Genomic DNA, 16,206 nt, shown 5'->3' with positions numbered 1-16,206 from the left:
AGATGAACCCTGGGAAAGAAAAATTATGCCATCCTAGTTAAAAACATAAACTAGAACCACAAGAGTTCAGCTTTAACACTGATTCTTCTACCTACTTACTAGGCTGTGGCCTTGAGCAAGTTATATAATCTATGTTTCAATTTCCTTGTCTGTTCAATGGGCCAAGAGTAATTCATATTTTCACTGGGTTGATGTGCAGAATAAGAAACCTTATAAATAAAATGTATTTAAAACAGCATCTGTCACATAATAAACAGTCAATATTAGCAACAATTTTATTATTATTTAGAATCTACTTCTGTATTCTTCCATGTGTCTCTAATAGCAACTTGGTGAGGTAATTTTTATATAAGGTAATTATTTTATGATGTCCACATTATATAGATAAAGAAACTGAGAATCAAAAACCTTACATGACTTACTCAAAGGTCACACAAATATAAGTTGCAGTGTCAAGACTGAAATCCAGACCTTTTTGGCTCAAATCTTCTTTTTCCTACATCAAGCGGAACATACTGCCTCCCACATTTCCTCCTGCTATCCTATCTACCTCTTCTAATCCACGCAGAATTTTCCACTGGTAGTTGTTCTGGTAATTATTTAAAACTGTGGACTTTCTTTCATGAATTTAAATTTTGAGACTTTATAAGAGATCTTTCTCTATACTTTATTTATAGACAAGGAAACTGTGATCTGGAAAGGTTGAGGGATAATCATTTGGCCATGATGGTGGTTAGTGACCAGGTCAAGACTAGAACCAGGTCTCCTCACTTCCTATTCATTGCTTTTTCTCTTAATTACTTTATTATCACTTGCATACATATAAATTACCATTCTAGGTGCTTCAGCTTCCATCCAAAATCGCAGATGTTTGTTTATGATGCTTTGGATCAACCAATATAATGATGCTTTGGTCTGATAGTACTTTTTCCATGTCAGGTTCTAAATTATTATATATTCTTATGATTGAGTATTTATATCATTTTTATCTTTGTATTTAATTTATTTAATATATTTATTTTTTTAGAGAAGTTTGAGATTCACAGAAAAATTAAGTGGAAAGTACAGTGTTCCCATAGACACCCTGCTGCCATATAGCCTCTTCCACTATCAACATCCTCCAAAGAGTGGACAGTTGTTACATTTTATGAACCTGTATTGATCCATCATTATTACCCAAAGTCCACAGATGATACTGGAGTTTATTGCTAGTTTTTTACATTCTATGGATTTTGACATTTGTGTAATGACAAGTATCCATTATAGTATCCAAGATAAATTTCAATCCTCAAAAAAATCCTCTATGCTTTACCTATTCATCCTTACCTTCACCCCCAGCCCCTAGTTTATATTTATTTTAACTGTCTATTTTACCCTTTACTTTTCTCTAAGGAAAAATAATTCTGATTTTGCTTATAAGACATATTTTTAGTCATCTTGGTGCCTGCAGATGTTTCTCATTTGCTGAAAAGCAATTGCTTGATTTGTTCAGAATTGACAGCCTACCTAACATGGTATGACACTAGGGATACTTTAGGATTACTTTTGTGAGTGTTATGCATGCATATAGGCAATTAAATTGATCAGCAAATATTTATTGAACAAGTACCCACTGTAGTTAGCATACTGATGGATAGTTGGAAGTTCCAGATTGAATGTAGCCCCAGAATAGGGACAGGTAGCCATGAGGTAGACAGAATAATAACCTTTAAAAGATATTCACGTCTTGTGGAACTTGTCAATATGTTACCTAACAAGGCAAAAGAGATTTTTTCAACTGTGATCATGGATACCTTGAAATAGGGAGATGATACTGAGTTATCCACATGGGCTCAATTTAATTGCAATCCTTTTTTCTTTCCTTTCTATAGCTGCACCTATGGCATATGGAATTTCTTAGCCTAGGGGTCAAAATCAGAGCTCCAGCTCCGGATCCAAGCCACATCTTGCAACCTATACCAAAACTTGTTGCAACACCATATCCTTAACCCACTCAGTGAGGCCAGGGATTGAACCTACATCCTCCCAGACACTATGTCAAGTTCTTAACCCAGTGAGCCACAGTGGTAACTCCCACAATTATTCTTAAAAGTGGAGACTTTCCAGCTATGGTCCTAGCGATACATGGATAAGAAAGAATGGTCAGAGAGAAGCAGTGTTGCTGGCTTTGAAGATGGAGGAAGGAGGCCATGAGCCAAAGGAAGAGAACCTGGAAAAGAAAAGGAAATTCTCTATTGCTGACTGCCAGAGAGGAACACAGCCCCACTGACACCTTGATTTTAGCCTATTGAGACCTATGTTGGACTTGTGACCTACAGAACTTTAAGATAATAAATTTGTGTTGTGCCAGTAAGTTTGTGGTAGTTTGTAGTGGCAGAAAATATCACCCTTTGACTTTTAAATGCAATTACTATGTCAATGCATATTTCCACATGTTCTCTTGTGCTGTTGTTGGGATATTCCTCATTTTCTTATCACTTTTGGTGATAAATGAAACATGAGAAAGTGATGCCAGCATTTTTATTATGGGGCTATTTGAACAGTAATTTCATTAGCAAAAGTAAGCAATACAACAAACTTAGTTTCTTAATTTATATAGTGGAGCACATTTACAAATAATTGCCATCATCCCAAAGTAGAGATGTTCTTTGTCTTGTCAGTGGATTATTTTGCATTTTGATAGGCGGTCCATTTTTCCAGAAGTCCTTTTGAGGGTACCCTTTCTAAACCATCCAGAATCTACAGAGTTTTATGCCATCTATGAATTATCTTTGGCTATTAGTTTAGCATTCTCTGCATTCTTCATAATTTGAATGGAACAGAAAAAGGGGAATAAGTTTTTCTTATTCTATAAGCAATGTCACCTTTTTTTTTTTTAAACTCTGTTTTAAAATCTTCATTCCTCTGTTTTCCTCTCTCTAGTTTTTACTTTTCTGTCCAGTTTAATGCCTCTCTGAGCCATAGCTGCCTGACACTTTGCCAGATCTTTCTCCTTTGTTATCCTTTATAATCTTACATAACTGCAGGCAAGTGGCTCTGTTGCAGGCTGACTTAATGCAGAGCAGCTCACTTGCACCAGTGATGTTAAAGAGATGGAGAACTAGGTGAGCTCTGAATCATGAACCGATAAGGAAGGCGTTTGGGGTTGAAATGTCTACCTTTCCAAATTCCTATTTTAAAGTCCTAACCCTAAGGACCTCAGACTGTGATCTTAATTGGAACTGTATCATTGCAGATATAATTAGTTAAGACGAGTCATACTGGAATAGTGTGGGCCTCTAATCTGATGTGATGAGTATCCTTATGAAAAGGATAGGTCTTTATTTCCAAAAAATCAAACAGAAACCATTTTAGCTTTAACTGATTTCTAAGCATCTTTCATTCCTGCCTGTACTAATTTTCAGGCTGAAACATTTGTAAATCAGAAAGCTAGAGTCATATTTGATCCTCTAATTTTTCTCCCTTTGTGACACCTCAACATTGTCAAAGCCACCAGAAAGTACCTTTTTTTTTTTTTGTCCCATGTGTGTCTCTTCAACCCCATTGCCTCTATTCTCTTCCAAGCTACCATTTTATTTCCTTTGGAGATTCTGTTGTTTTCCTAACTGGTTTCTTTAGTCTCACTCTTGCCCATGTACAAAGAATATATCCTGACATCAACCATAAAAAAATTGGTTGGTGTCATTCCCTGGTGTAAATATACATTGAACAAACATATTTCATGCTTTCTCTGTAGCAAAACCAAGAGCCTACAAGGCCAAGAATGAAGCATAATTGAGAGAAGTAGAATGGAATTGAGACAGTATGAATAGAAGGTACTGTGGCAAAGTGGAATGTGACTTCCCTATCTAAATGGCATGAGTCTTGTGGATGTAAGTGGGGTCGTTGTCACCAGGTGATCTGATTTTTAAAGACGAACTTTAAATCCACAATTTTACGTAAAATCTCCTAATTTTTGAATATTGAAAAAAGTCAATAATTTTATTGAAAAGTATTTTAATTTATTTTCCAAAATACTAGTTAAGCCAAATACAACATGTATGTGGACAATCTCTAATCTCTAGGCCAAGACTTTTCACCTCTACCCTGTAAGTGATTGGGGTCACACCTGAGCAGTAGTAGTTTACCAAGAGTGCTGTTTATGTGTATGTGTGTACGTGACTATGTTGGAAGAGTTAATCCAGCCCCTCGCCCCCCAACCCTAGCCCTACCAGAGACAGGCAACAAAAGGCTGTATTGTCTGTAGATATCTTAATAATGAAACCAATGAAAAGACCATCTGCTTTTCGTTAGCGTCATGCACCAGCAGTGCTAAACAATGTCCTCCCTTCCAGGACAGACAGAGCCCATACCTCTCACCTTGCTATCAAAGTGTCCAGTACCTATGCTCATACCTTCTAGTCACTCACTCATACTCCAGTCTTATGCTCTTCTTTTGTCTTTCTGTTCCTCAAAAATAAAACAAAACAAAACACAAACCCCTTCTTTCACAGGAAGTTTTTAATTGTGGCAACATCCAGTAAGAATGTTCTTTAATCTCTTCAAATTATTAACTTGTCCACATTTTTCAGATTACAGTTTATGTTTATTTGCTTTAGTGTTATTTGCCATAGTAACCCCCCTTGGTCATTCTCTTTACAGCACCCTCTTTTATCTTGTCACATTTGACATTGTTCAAAATTATTTTATTTGTTTTATTTTGTACCGTCTCCCTCACCACCTCCCATACACCCCCAATTCCTGCTGGAACATAAATTCAGTGAGAGGATTGAGAATAGGAATCTTGTCTTTTTAAATATTCACTGATATATCCCCAGCGACTGATGCATTGCCTGGTACATAGTAGGCCAATAAACATTTCTTAAATGAATGCAAATGTTAACATTCCCAAAGATCAACCTATGCTATACGTAAAAACACATGTACTAGAGAAAGCAACTTTGGTATAATTTACCATATGGCCTGGATGAGTTTCTCTGGAAGTAACTACATTTTATTCTGGTGAATGTCTCCCATGCTGGTTTCATATAATGTATGAAGAAAGATACATAATATAGACTTAGTCACACTAAGTTGTAAAAATATATCCGTATATTTGATCTCAGAGCATGAAAATCCATAGGATTTGAGTCATATTGGAATGGTTGCATCATTATCCAACAGAGTTAATCGAGCTAAGTGAGGCTGCTATTTGCCCAGAAATAATGAAATTTTTCATATTTTTAAAAAATATTAAGGGATTACCTTCACCTTGACTATTTCTTTTTGATTTCTATAAAATGTGGATGTGAATAATATAGCAAATTTAATAATCTCCACAGTATTAGTGTTTATCTTCACATTAGAGCTTAAATTTACTTTTTTGTTCCATAAATGTTTTCATTGGAAATCAATAATAAATGTCAAAAATAATTGGAAATCTAGATATGTTAGGCATCAAAGACAATTTTATTATTCCTTAATGTATTAGATGTGGTGTATTTGCAAAAATAGTTTCTGCAGGGTGATGATAATAATATCTTCATACACAAAGATGTCAATACTAGGTACAACTTTGAGAATTCTAGTGTAGTTTCATTAATAATATTGTAATTATAGTTATGATTAATCCCTAATTAAGCTGTTTTATAATAACAGAATAAACATATAAATCTACAGTGACTCATAGGCAGGAACTGTATTTGAGCCTTGATGCCTCTCTGGTCTAGCCCAAATTTTCAGATATAGCCTCAATATAAGATTTCACAGGAAAATGTGGAAGAGTATGGCGTGTCTCTAACTGGCATCAGGAACCCCTCTTCTCATGTCTCCTTTTTGGACGCAAGCCATTTTTTAACCCTTCTGTGTTTCGTGCTTTGTTTTCCATTGCTAACTCTCTCTTTACATCTTTCCTGCCTCTGCTTTAGTGATGTTTTGTTATTGTATTTAATGAAAGCTTTGATTTACACACCTGTTTTAGATATAACAAGTATGAACTCTGCTAAAATATTTAATGTATTCTTTTATACACACACACATATATTTTTCCCCTAATTGCACAAATTCCAGCTGAGACCTCACTTGCCAGTGTCATCAAGAAATATGGCCAGACATTTTTTGTTGAAGGTCTTCCCCACTCTGTGCAAGAATGTGGAGACTAGTCCTGTGGTCAGCAGTCTGTCATATTCTTGGCTAAAATGCTTATTTTCCAGGTCTAGATTCACATATCCTACAACTGAGCATGGTGAGGTTTGCTGGCTCTCTCTGCACACCCCATATCATATGCAGCAATAGAGAGCATTGCCTTGGTTCCCAAAGTGTAGCTCAAACACAAGTCTGCCTCCCTAAATTCTGTGTTGTTTTTCCTATAGCATAGTTTTCAACTGCTTCTGATCCCCATAATCTAGAGAATTTGAAAACAGAAGAGTATAAAAATTAATATCAGTATTTAAACAGCATTTATAAAATGTATTCTATGGGGAACTACTTCTTCACCTTTACAGATGTTATCTTTGAAAATGTTTTGTTTACCAAATAAGGAAAAAATTGAATTGAACAAATGTAAAGAAATTTGTTTATGGTAGGATTTATTATATTCTTTATATGTTAATATTGCATTTGAAATCTCCAAGAAGAAAAAATAGTGAATGTTTCCTGAAATTTCGTGACCACCAAATTCTCTGTTTTTTAACCAAATTTAAATAATTTTTATAGACTCCTTTTTGGGATTCTCTAAAATAACAATGATTGCATAATTCTAAAATGTAAGAATAATTGCAGATTAAAAATATTTTAACCTTTTTAAAAATTGAAATATAAATGATTTACAGTGTTGTGTTAGTTTCAGATGTACAGCAAAATGATTCATTATACATATATATCCATACATATATATTTATATATTCTATACATATAAATTATATATATAGTCTTCTTCAGATTACTTAAATTATAAGTTATTATAAGAAATTGAATATAGTTTCCCGTGCTATACAGTAGGTCCTTCTTGTTTATCTGTTTTATATATAGTAGTGTATATATGTTAATCCAAAACTTGCACATTTTCTAAAGGAACACATACTGTCTATTCCCTTGCTACTTAAAGTCTGGTCTGAGGACCAGAACTAAACAAGTCCTAAAATGATTCCTATGCCTGATAAGCTTGAGATACTCTTTTATAATCCCAAATTATTATTTGCCAGTGATACTTTAATCTATGGAAAGTAGAAGTCTTTTCTTGGAGTAAATCACTCATAACTGTTTGTATAAAATGCCTCCATCTAGGAAAGAAAGAGAAAATTGGAATAACTTACCTCCTGATCTCTCATCTTCAGCAGAATCAATCCAAACACACACACACACACACACACACACACACACACACACACACACACACACACACATTTGGGGCTAGAGAGAAGTGAAAAAGGGATCCCAACTGAGACTTCTTCCTTCTGAGGATGAGAGAAAAAAATGAGCCACAATAGCATCAACAGAGAGATTGAGTTAGGAAATCAGTTCATTTTAAGTGACATCATTTCTTGAAAGCAGTCTAAAAGATTGACACTATATATTTTAGTAGACTAGGTAATCAGCACTCCTTTTTTTTTCTTTTTTAAGACACAGGTGATTGGCAGATGAATATGATATAATTTAATATCCAAGATTCTGCCAATAGTGGACATCTGTGCAGTGACCAAAAAAGCTAAAATGATATTGGGGGACTATCTCAAACAGAAGAATCCAGAAATTATTATTTATACATTTATTTGTGTATTTATAAGCTGTAGAATGTCAGTCAGTGGAGTTTAACAGATGCCTATATCAACACTGTGAAAATCATCAGTTGGCTTTTAATTTAGTCCATTGACAAAGCAAACTTTCACTGTATGTATTTTAAAATGATATCTAGTGAACTATATACATATGCACTTGCAGCATGATTTGACTGCAAGATACACAAACAAATGCAGTATTTTAATTAAATATGCCATAAAAACCTCTTTTAAAAGAGGTCTTTTAAAAAAATGCTGAAAATTTCTAGGTGTATACTTTCCAAGTTGAGCAGTACTATCTTATATTCCTTAATTTTGCTCTCTCTGCTGTTGATACTGCATAAATGATTTATGGTGACAAACAGTAAAATGCATAATTTCTACATATAGTATTTTACCAAAATCTTCTAGAGGATAGAAGGGACTTTTTAAATTGAAATACAGTTGATTTACAATATTATGTTAGTTTCAGTTGTACAACACAGTGATTTAATATTTTTGCAGATTACACTCCATTATAGGTTATCACAAAATAACGTGTATAATTCCCTGTGCTGCATGGAATATACTTGTTGCTTCTCTATTTTATACATAGTAATTTTCATTAATCCCATACCCTTAATCTGTCCCTCCTCCTTTTTTTCCTGCTTTGGTAAGGAAAAGTTTGTTTTATAAATCTGTGCGTCTGTTTCTGTTTTACATATGAATTCATTTGTTTTTTTTTTTTTTTAGATTCCTATATGAGTGATAGCAGAGTGTTTATCTTTGACTTTTTTTCATTAAGCATAATATTCTCTAGGTCTATCAAAGCTGCTGCAAATGGCAGTATTTCACTCTTTTTAAAATAATGTTTGACTCGCCAGAAATACAAACCTGAGGACAACGTTGCTAGACTGTGTCTAGACAGAGTTTTTAGAATATTTTCAATCATTTGAGTAACTGAACTCTTCTGCCAGCTAACTCTTTTACACAGAATGGAAATAACAGTTATTGTAAGAACCCAGAGGCTGTAAGGATTTCTCTCTGGCAAAGGCATGACTTCGGGTGAGATATCTTTGTCAACATCCCCATACTCCACTTTATGCTCTGGAATATGAGCACTATTTGCTGCGAACCATCTTATTTTGCTGTCTTCTGAATAGGGAATGATATTGTCACTCAACCACCAGAGAAGCAAGTGAGAAAGAAGTGTTACCAGCCTTGTCATGATACTTTTCTTTATCAGGTGGTTTGCCTCCAGGGATGTCAAATAAGCCTATTTCTTACTGGTTGGTTTTTGAATGAGCCACTGACTTCTCCTTTATCTAAGTGTATTCGCCAAAATTAGAGAAAGAGAAGGGGCTTTTCAAATGTGAACTCTGAATCACATTGTTCTTAAGATGATCTTGATGTATAGGTATGTGCATTTGTGTTTAAGGGATCAGTAACAAGGGGTAGAAATGAGAATGTAATCTCATAGCAACTCAGAGAATATTCAGTCACTTTGCTTATTATTTCCTCACCTCCTTTATTTCCCCTAAGAAAAATGAAAATTATGGCATTCACACCAGTCCTGGTGAGGACCACGATCAAGACAGACATGTATTTTCCAAGACCTTTGAAATACAATACATGAGCTGACAGCTTTCTCTGGAGAAAAATTCCTTCTTAGAAGTTAAAAATTCAATAAGTGATGCATTTTGACTTTTTTAAATGGTAAGCTATAAAAAGCAGGGTTTTCTACCTACCTTTTCAACAAAGTTGCACTGCTTCCCAGTGTATTTCCCCTGTTGGAAGAGCAGGGGAGGCCAGTTGTACCTAAGTGTTCTTCGGATGCCAGAACACTCCCTCTGACCTGGAGACATCTATTCTTGTGTCTGCTGGAATGGCATTTTCTGGGTCATCTAGCATGCCCCTGCAAGTTTGCTGAAATGTCAGCTCTTTGTTGGGGCTTCTCCAGTGCTCTTTTGCTCCCCTAGACACCTTGTTGGGAAACAGCTGGGCAATGTTGGCTTTATCCAAATATTTCAAATTGAATATTGAATCAATAAGGTCTGTAAATGTTTATTACTGAATTCCAGCCAATCTCACAGGATTTGATTCTGTATCCAGGGTAGGGATTCTTCACCCTGTTTCTTAGATTGAGCATGTAGGATTTTGTGTCACTGCATAATAGGAACCAGAAGACTGCCCTGCATACTAGATCAAGTTGTGGACCCTTGATGCATATAGTTTTTTTTTTTTCCTTGAATACTACGTATTCTGGTATTGTCACATTTTTTCCTCCTTCCAAAGGCATATGAGAATGTTCAGGAGCATCATAAAATCCCTGTGTGGCAGAAACAAAGCATCTTTCCAGTTCATGACTTGTTTGACATTGTCCTTGGTTGATTGCTCTTCTCTGGGAAGATCTTCATTGTGGCAGATCCTCCCAGCTCATATCACAACTATGGCAGAACCTCCCAGCTCATATCACAACTATGAGGAGAGTAAAAAGTTCTTGGACAAAACAAATTATAGTAAATGTTCATAAAATCATATGCTTAAGTGAACTATTTTTCTCTATGAAAAATATCTTGTCAGAAGCAAATAGGGTTTTTATTAAAAAGTTTTATAGGAACCCAGTGTGTATCACATTCCTAATTATTTTATTTTAATCTATTCCTGCAATTTCCACTAAATAGCGCTAGAAAAGTAGAGAAGAGGAGTCAGTGAATAAGGATATCCTCTCTCTCTTAAGAGAGGCTTACATGAAATCTTTTCGAGAATCATGAAAACAGAAGGTCGTTTTGCTTTACACAAAAGCATATTTTTGTCTTTCATCTGCTTTACCAGGGAAGCAAAGAGCTTTGGAAGTGATTTGCAGTATGCTTTTGATGAATAATAAAGCCTCTTCTTTCTCTTTTCTCTCTTTTTCTCTGTCATAGGGACAAACATTTTGACACCATTCTGTAAATTATGGAAAATAATCAGAAAGGGAAAACAGAGACACTGTATAACTCTGTCAAAAATCCCTGGGCATTTCAGATTTAGCTCTGCATTAGGAAGTGTGTATTTATCTAATTTCACACTTGGATAGTGAATCATTAATCCGGAATGAAAATGGACATTTTGCTTTTCAGGATTCCTCCTCACTTTTAAAGTAGCCAATCAAATAGCTTAATTTTTCATCACTTAAACAAAGAAAGAATATTTGGAAATTATTTCTCATACCTCTCATTTATCCACAAGCCCTCTAATTAATTGGCATAAAATATGAAACTATTTCTACACCTGTCAAATAGGACTGTTTTTATTTTCCTGTTTGACCTTTACTCCTGTCCCTACCACCCCTGGATTTTTTTTTTTCTTGTGGATTTCACTACTATGTTGTTTTCAGGTCTCCTAAATTTGTAATTATTTGAAATAAGGCAAGCAAATTTGGTGTTTTTTCCTTTGCATGATGAGAATATATATAACCAGATGATGGCACAATATATGCTAATAGCTACCCTTTTAAGTGCTTATTTTGTTTCTTACATTGTCACACTTATCCTTATAACAAATTCTTGAATAATATAATTACTATTTTTCAAATCAATAAAATGATGTTTGTGTGGCTTCCCCAAGATGAAAGAGCAAAAACCTGTTGTATAAGGATTTGAACCCAGTTTTAGCCACAATACTGTCTTTGAAGTCAGGTAGATTTCATTTAGTAATGATCTGTGGGTGCAGAGTGGTTCATTTACCAAAGCCCTAAAGAGTAGCCATCCTGACATTTCCTATCATGCTCCCCCAGCCTTGTTGCCTGTAATCAGGAGGATCCCTCTTACTCATTACTTTTTCTCAGTTCTTTTTTTTTTTTTTTTTTTTTTTTTGTCTTTTTGTCCTTTTCAGGGCTGCACCCGTAGCATATGGAGGTTCCAGTTAGGGTCTCATCGGAGCTGTACCTGCCCCCCTATGCCGGAGCCACAGCAATGCCAGATCTGAGCTGTGTCTGTGACCCACACCACAGCTCACAGCAACACCGGATCCTTAACCCACTGAGCAAGGCCAGGGATCGAACCCACAATCTCATGGCTCCTAGTCAGATTCGTTTCTGCTGCTGCATGACAGGAACTCCTCAGTTCTTCTATTTTAAAATATATCTCAATCCTGAAACCTGTGAGAAGAATCTCTCTTATTCAGATTTTCATTGTTCAGTTTTGTATTTCATCTGGCTCACCTCAAACAGCCATAGGATTTTACTTTGTGATACTGTTCAGGTGGCCTAAGTCTGTTCTTTCCTCTTCTGTGGTCCTAATCCTTCATATATATTGTAGTTGCTGCAATACTTACTAGACTTTGTCTATCATACATGAAAGTCCTTCAGATCAGGGATTTACTCTTATATCTTGAACATATGAGTGTTCAGATAATCTTTTCTTAACATGAGAATAAAGACCAGTAAAAGAATTCAATAATAGAGTACAGAATCAATCCATGGCTTATTCTGCTGACCTGACCAGCTGTTTGCACTCACTTTCTAAAATATCTGTGATGAGAATGGGTGAAATGATGAAGAGGGGTCAAAAGGTACAAATTTCTTGTTATAAAATAAATAAGCCATGGGTATGTAATGTGTAGCATGGTGACTATAGCTAGTAACACTGTATTTGGAAGTTGCTAAGAGTAGATCTTGAAAGTTCTCATCACGGGAAAAATTTGGTAACTATGTATAGTGATAGATATGAACTAGATTTGTGGTGCTTATTTTGCAAAATATACAAATATCAAATCATTACACTTGAAACTAATGTCAATTATACCTCAATTTAAAAAAAGAGTAAGAATGGGTGCCTTTGACTGAGACCACTCTTTCGCCCCTGAATCCAGTTCATTCATGGGTCATGTTATTAACATGGACCACTCACCATGCCATTCTGATTCAGCCATCACCACTGGTTAACAAGGGTCTAGCCTCTTTTAGACACTGGGACATTGCTGGAAGGAACTTCAGAGACACAATCATCATCCTTCCTTCCCATTTTAAAATAATGATTGAACTGAAGTCCAGAGGAAAATAGCAACTTTAGTTTTCATATTATGACACATTGACATAGTTAGAGATCTAGGCCCAGGTGTCCTTGACCTGTGTCCAAAGGACCATGATGGAAATATATCAACACTTTTCTATTTTATTTTTCTTTTTTTCTTTATGTACTGTAGATACCGGGACAAGTCCAAGTAGCAGGGCTATTTCCATGGCCACATATCAAGGCCTTCATTTTTGCATCACATTGACCCTCCTCACATTTCTCCCTCTTTTAGTAAGAAAGAAAAAGGCTGCTCCTCCATGTCTCCTCTTTTTACTGGCACATTTAGGCACAGGCCCAAGAGAATACCCCCCCAACACACACACACACACACACACACACACACACACACACGCACACGCACACGCACACACACTCATGATTTAAACTAAGACTTGAGATCTTCTGAATAACCCACTAAATAGAAGCCCAAACCGGGGGAAAAATATGCAGTGTCTTTGAAGGGAAAAAAATGAATCTATCACCCTTTTTAATGAGATTCAAGGCTATGTGAGCAGCCAAATTCACATCCCCCACTCCCCCAGAGGCACTTGTTGTGGTATGTATGTATGTATGTGTGTATTTATTTATTTTGGAACTCCCACTTTATTTTATTATGTATTTTTTAATCTATAATGATTTTTATTTTTCCATTATAGCTGGTTTACAGTATTTTGTCAATTCTCCACTGTACAGCAAAGCGACCCAGTCACACATACATGTATACATTCTTTTTTCTCACCTTATCGTGCTCAATCATAAGTAACTAGATGTACTTCCCAGTGCTCTACAGCAGGATCTCATTGCTTATTGATCTGTATTTACTATGCGGCACCTGCTACACTCCTTTTTGCAACTGCTATGTCCCCTTCATACTTCCAGTTCTCCATTCATACTCGTTATAGTCACTCAGGGGAAGTAAGAGTCACCTCACACACCTTTGCTTCATGTCTGACATAAATACTTTTACATCAAATGTCTCTGCCACCTGAAATGCCAAAGAAGCCTCTGGGCACCTCTGAACTTTCAGGATCAGAAGATTGCAAGGAGTGCCTCCTTTGCTGAAGACAGTGGCAGTGCACTGAGGGTGGAGGCAGCTGTGCCTGGTGATAGGTATAGCTGTGGCTGAGGTCCCTTTTTCTACTGAACAACCTGCCCAGATAGTCAGTCTTTTAAGCTTTCATGAAAAAATAAATTCAAAGGTCACCTGCAGAAATACATGGTTAAGAGCCTCTCCACCCCAATCACTAATAAACCTCAGCAGATAAATTTATGAGATGCCACCTTAAGTGATAAAATGAAGCCAGAGTTTGTTCACACTGCAGCATCTGTGTGCCTTGCTTTTAGACAATTATTTGCTGACAACTCATAAAAAAAAGAGCTTTCCTCTAAGGACGGGAAAGGGAAAGACATCTTAGGCTTGAGATTGGAAACACAAATACGTATGTATGCTATTTGAGAGAAGTAGGCTAATTCATATCAATAATCATGTCTTGAAACACTAACATAAGTTACACTCTGTGCCAGGATCTGGGGTCACAAAGATGATTGGGACCTGGTTCCCTGACTTTAAGAATTTTACTGTATAATTGGGAGGGTTGTGGCTTCAACGTTGAGGCTTTGGAACCAACCCACTGAAGTCTCCTCACTCTCTTTTAATATATCATCTGCATGTCTGATGTCCTATGTGTTGTACTCCTGCCCTGGAAGGCTCCTGACCATCCCCATCCCCTCCACCTGTTAAAACTCTAGGATTTATTAACCCACACAACATATAATTATATTATGCAGTAACTATACATGGGATACCGAGATGAACAGAACAAGCATGGCTTCTCTCCTATGGCACTTGTGTTCTAGTGGGTAGAGATATGTAATGTACAAACAAGTAACTGAATAATTTAACTTCAGATAGTGCTATGAAAAAATCCATATAGGTATGATATAATAGAATAACTGAAATGAATTAAATTAGACAAAAAATCAAGGAAGTTGGTCAGAAAGTTGACATTTACGTCAAAACCTAGACATTGAGAAGGAGCTGGCCACGTGGAGATCTGTGGTAAGAACTTTTGAGGCAGAAAAACATTAGTACAAAGAAAACTGTGAGTACAGGCACAAAGTTAAGTTATCTAAGGGACAGAAAGATGGCTGATGGAACTGAGGATTTACAAGCAAAACAGGAAACAGTAGGATATAAATTCTGAGAGGTAATTGGGGGCAGCTCATGTAGGAGCTTCTGAGCCATGGTAGAAATTAAGGATTATGCACCTGCAATATCATTGGATGCTTATAAGTGGTGGAATGTCATGAAATGAGGTATGTTTTTAAAATATCACACTGGCTACTATGTGATCAGTAATTCCTTACAGTGATTCTTATTTCATGGGCTCTAGAATTCTATATCTCAAGTGAAGCTCTTATCTATAATCTTCAGGTTGAATCCTATATGTCACACCTGTAAGATACTATTCACCATGCATAACTTATAATCTTTAGTAACTACCATCTGTGCTAATGATGAAACATTGTATTATACAAAATACTTGTTTGCCTCCAATTTTCATTCAATTACACTGTGTTTTTTTGGGAAAAAATGTGAAAAAATTACTTTGGATATTCTAGAGCATTTGTTAGACAGTTATTTGTTTAGCAAACATGTAAAATGTGATTTAGTGCTGAGTCCTATTCTAGGTGCTATTTCTACAGCAGTGAGCTAGATAGTTTATGCCTTCATAGGGATTTCACTCCAGTGAGGGAAGAAAGAGTTGGAAAAAAGTAATAAAACTTCAGATAGCAATGCTTGCTATTAAGAACAAGAATCAGAAAAGAGAATGGGCAGGGACTGAGATGGATGGAAATCTGATCCTGAGGAAAGTAAATTTGTAGGTCCAGGCGATGTGACTAATTGAAAGAATTTCTCTCCGACTTGGCATTTATGTGATCAGCCATGCTGCTTGCTTTGCTGCTTATTCTTATTCATTCTTATTAATTAGCTGGAGGAGATTCTTGACAGACCTTCAGCTATGGATCTTTATATTCATTTATTACTCTTATTTTCAAGAGGAAAATGAAATTTCACTTCTCATATGAAGGGTTGGGTAAAGTAAGTTTTCATCTTTCTCAGACAGGTATTTTTTTTCTGTCTTGCTCCAGGTTCAATTGAGATTTGGAAAGCATTTTCATGGCTAAAAGAGAAAGAAGGTTTAGAACTGCCCTTGGACCCTGAGTTTCTCAGTTGAAAAATCTGAGAATCCCTTTTCTCTGAGACAAAATGTGTAATTTCATGAAGGTCACTGTAATTCTCATCTACCTCCTGGAGAAAATGCTTGACATCAGCTTGGAAGTACTCTTATAAGAGACTCACTATTGAAACATTCATTTCTTTACAGTGTGTTTAATTCCCTACACTGACACTG

The sequence above is a fragment of the Sus scrofa genome, chromosome 13 (genome assembly GCF_000003025.6).
Source record: "Sus scrofa isolate TJ Tabasco breed Duroc chromosome 13, Sscrofa11.1, whole genome shotgun sequence".
Taxonomy (NCBI): Eukaryota; Metazoa; Chordata; class Mammalia; order Artiodactyla; family Suidae; genus Sus; species Sus scrofa.
This window is presented reverse-complemented; position numbering follows the sequence as displayed.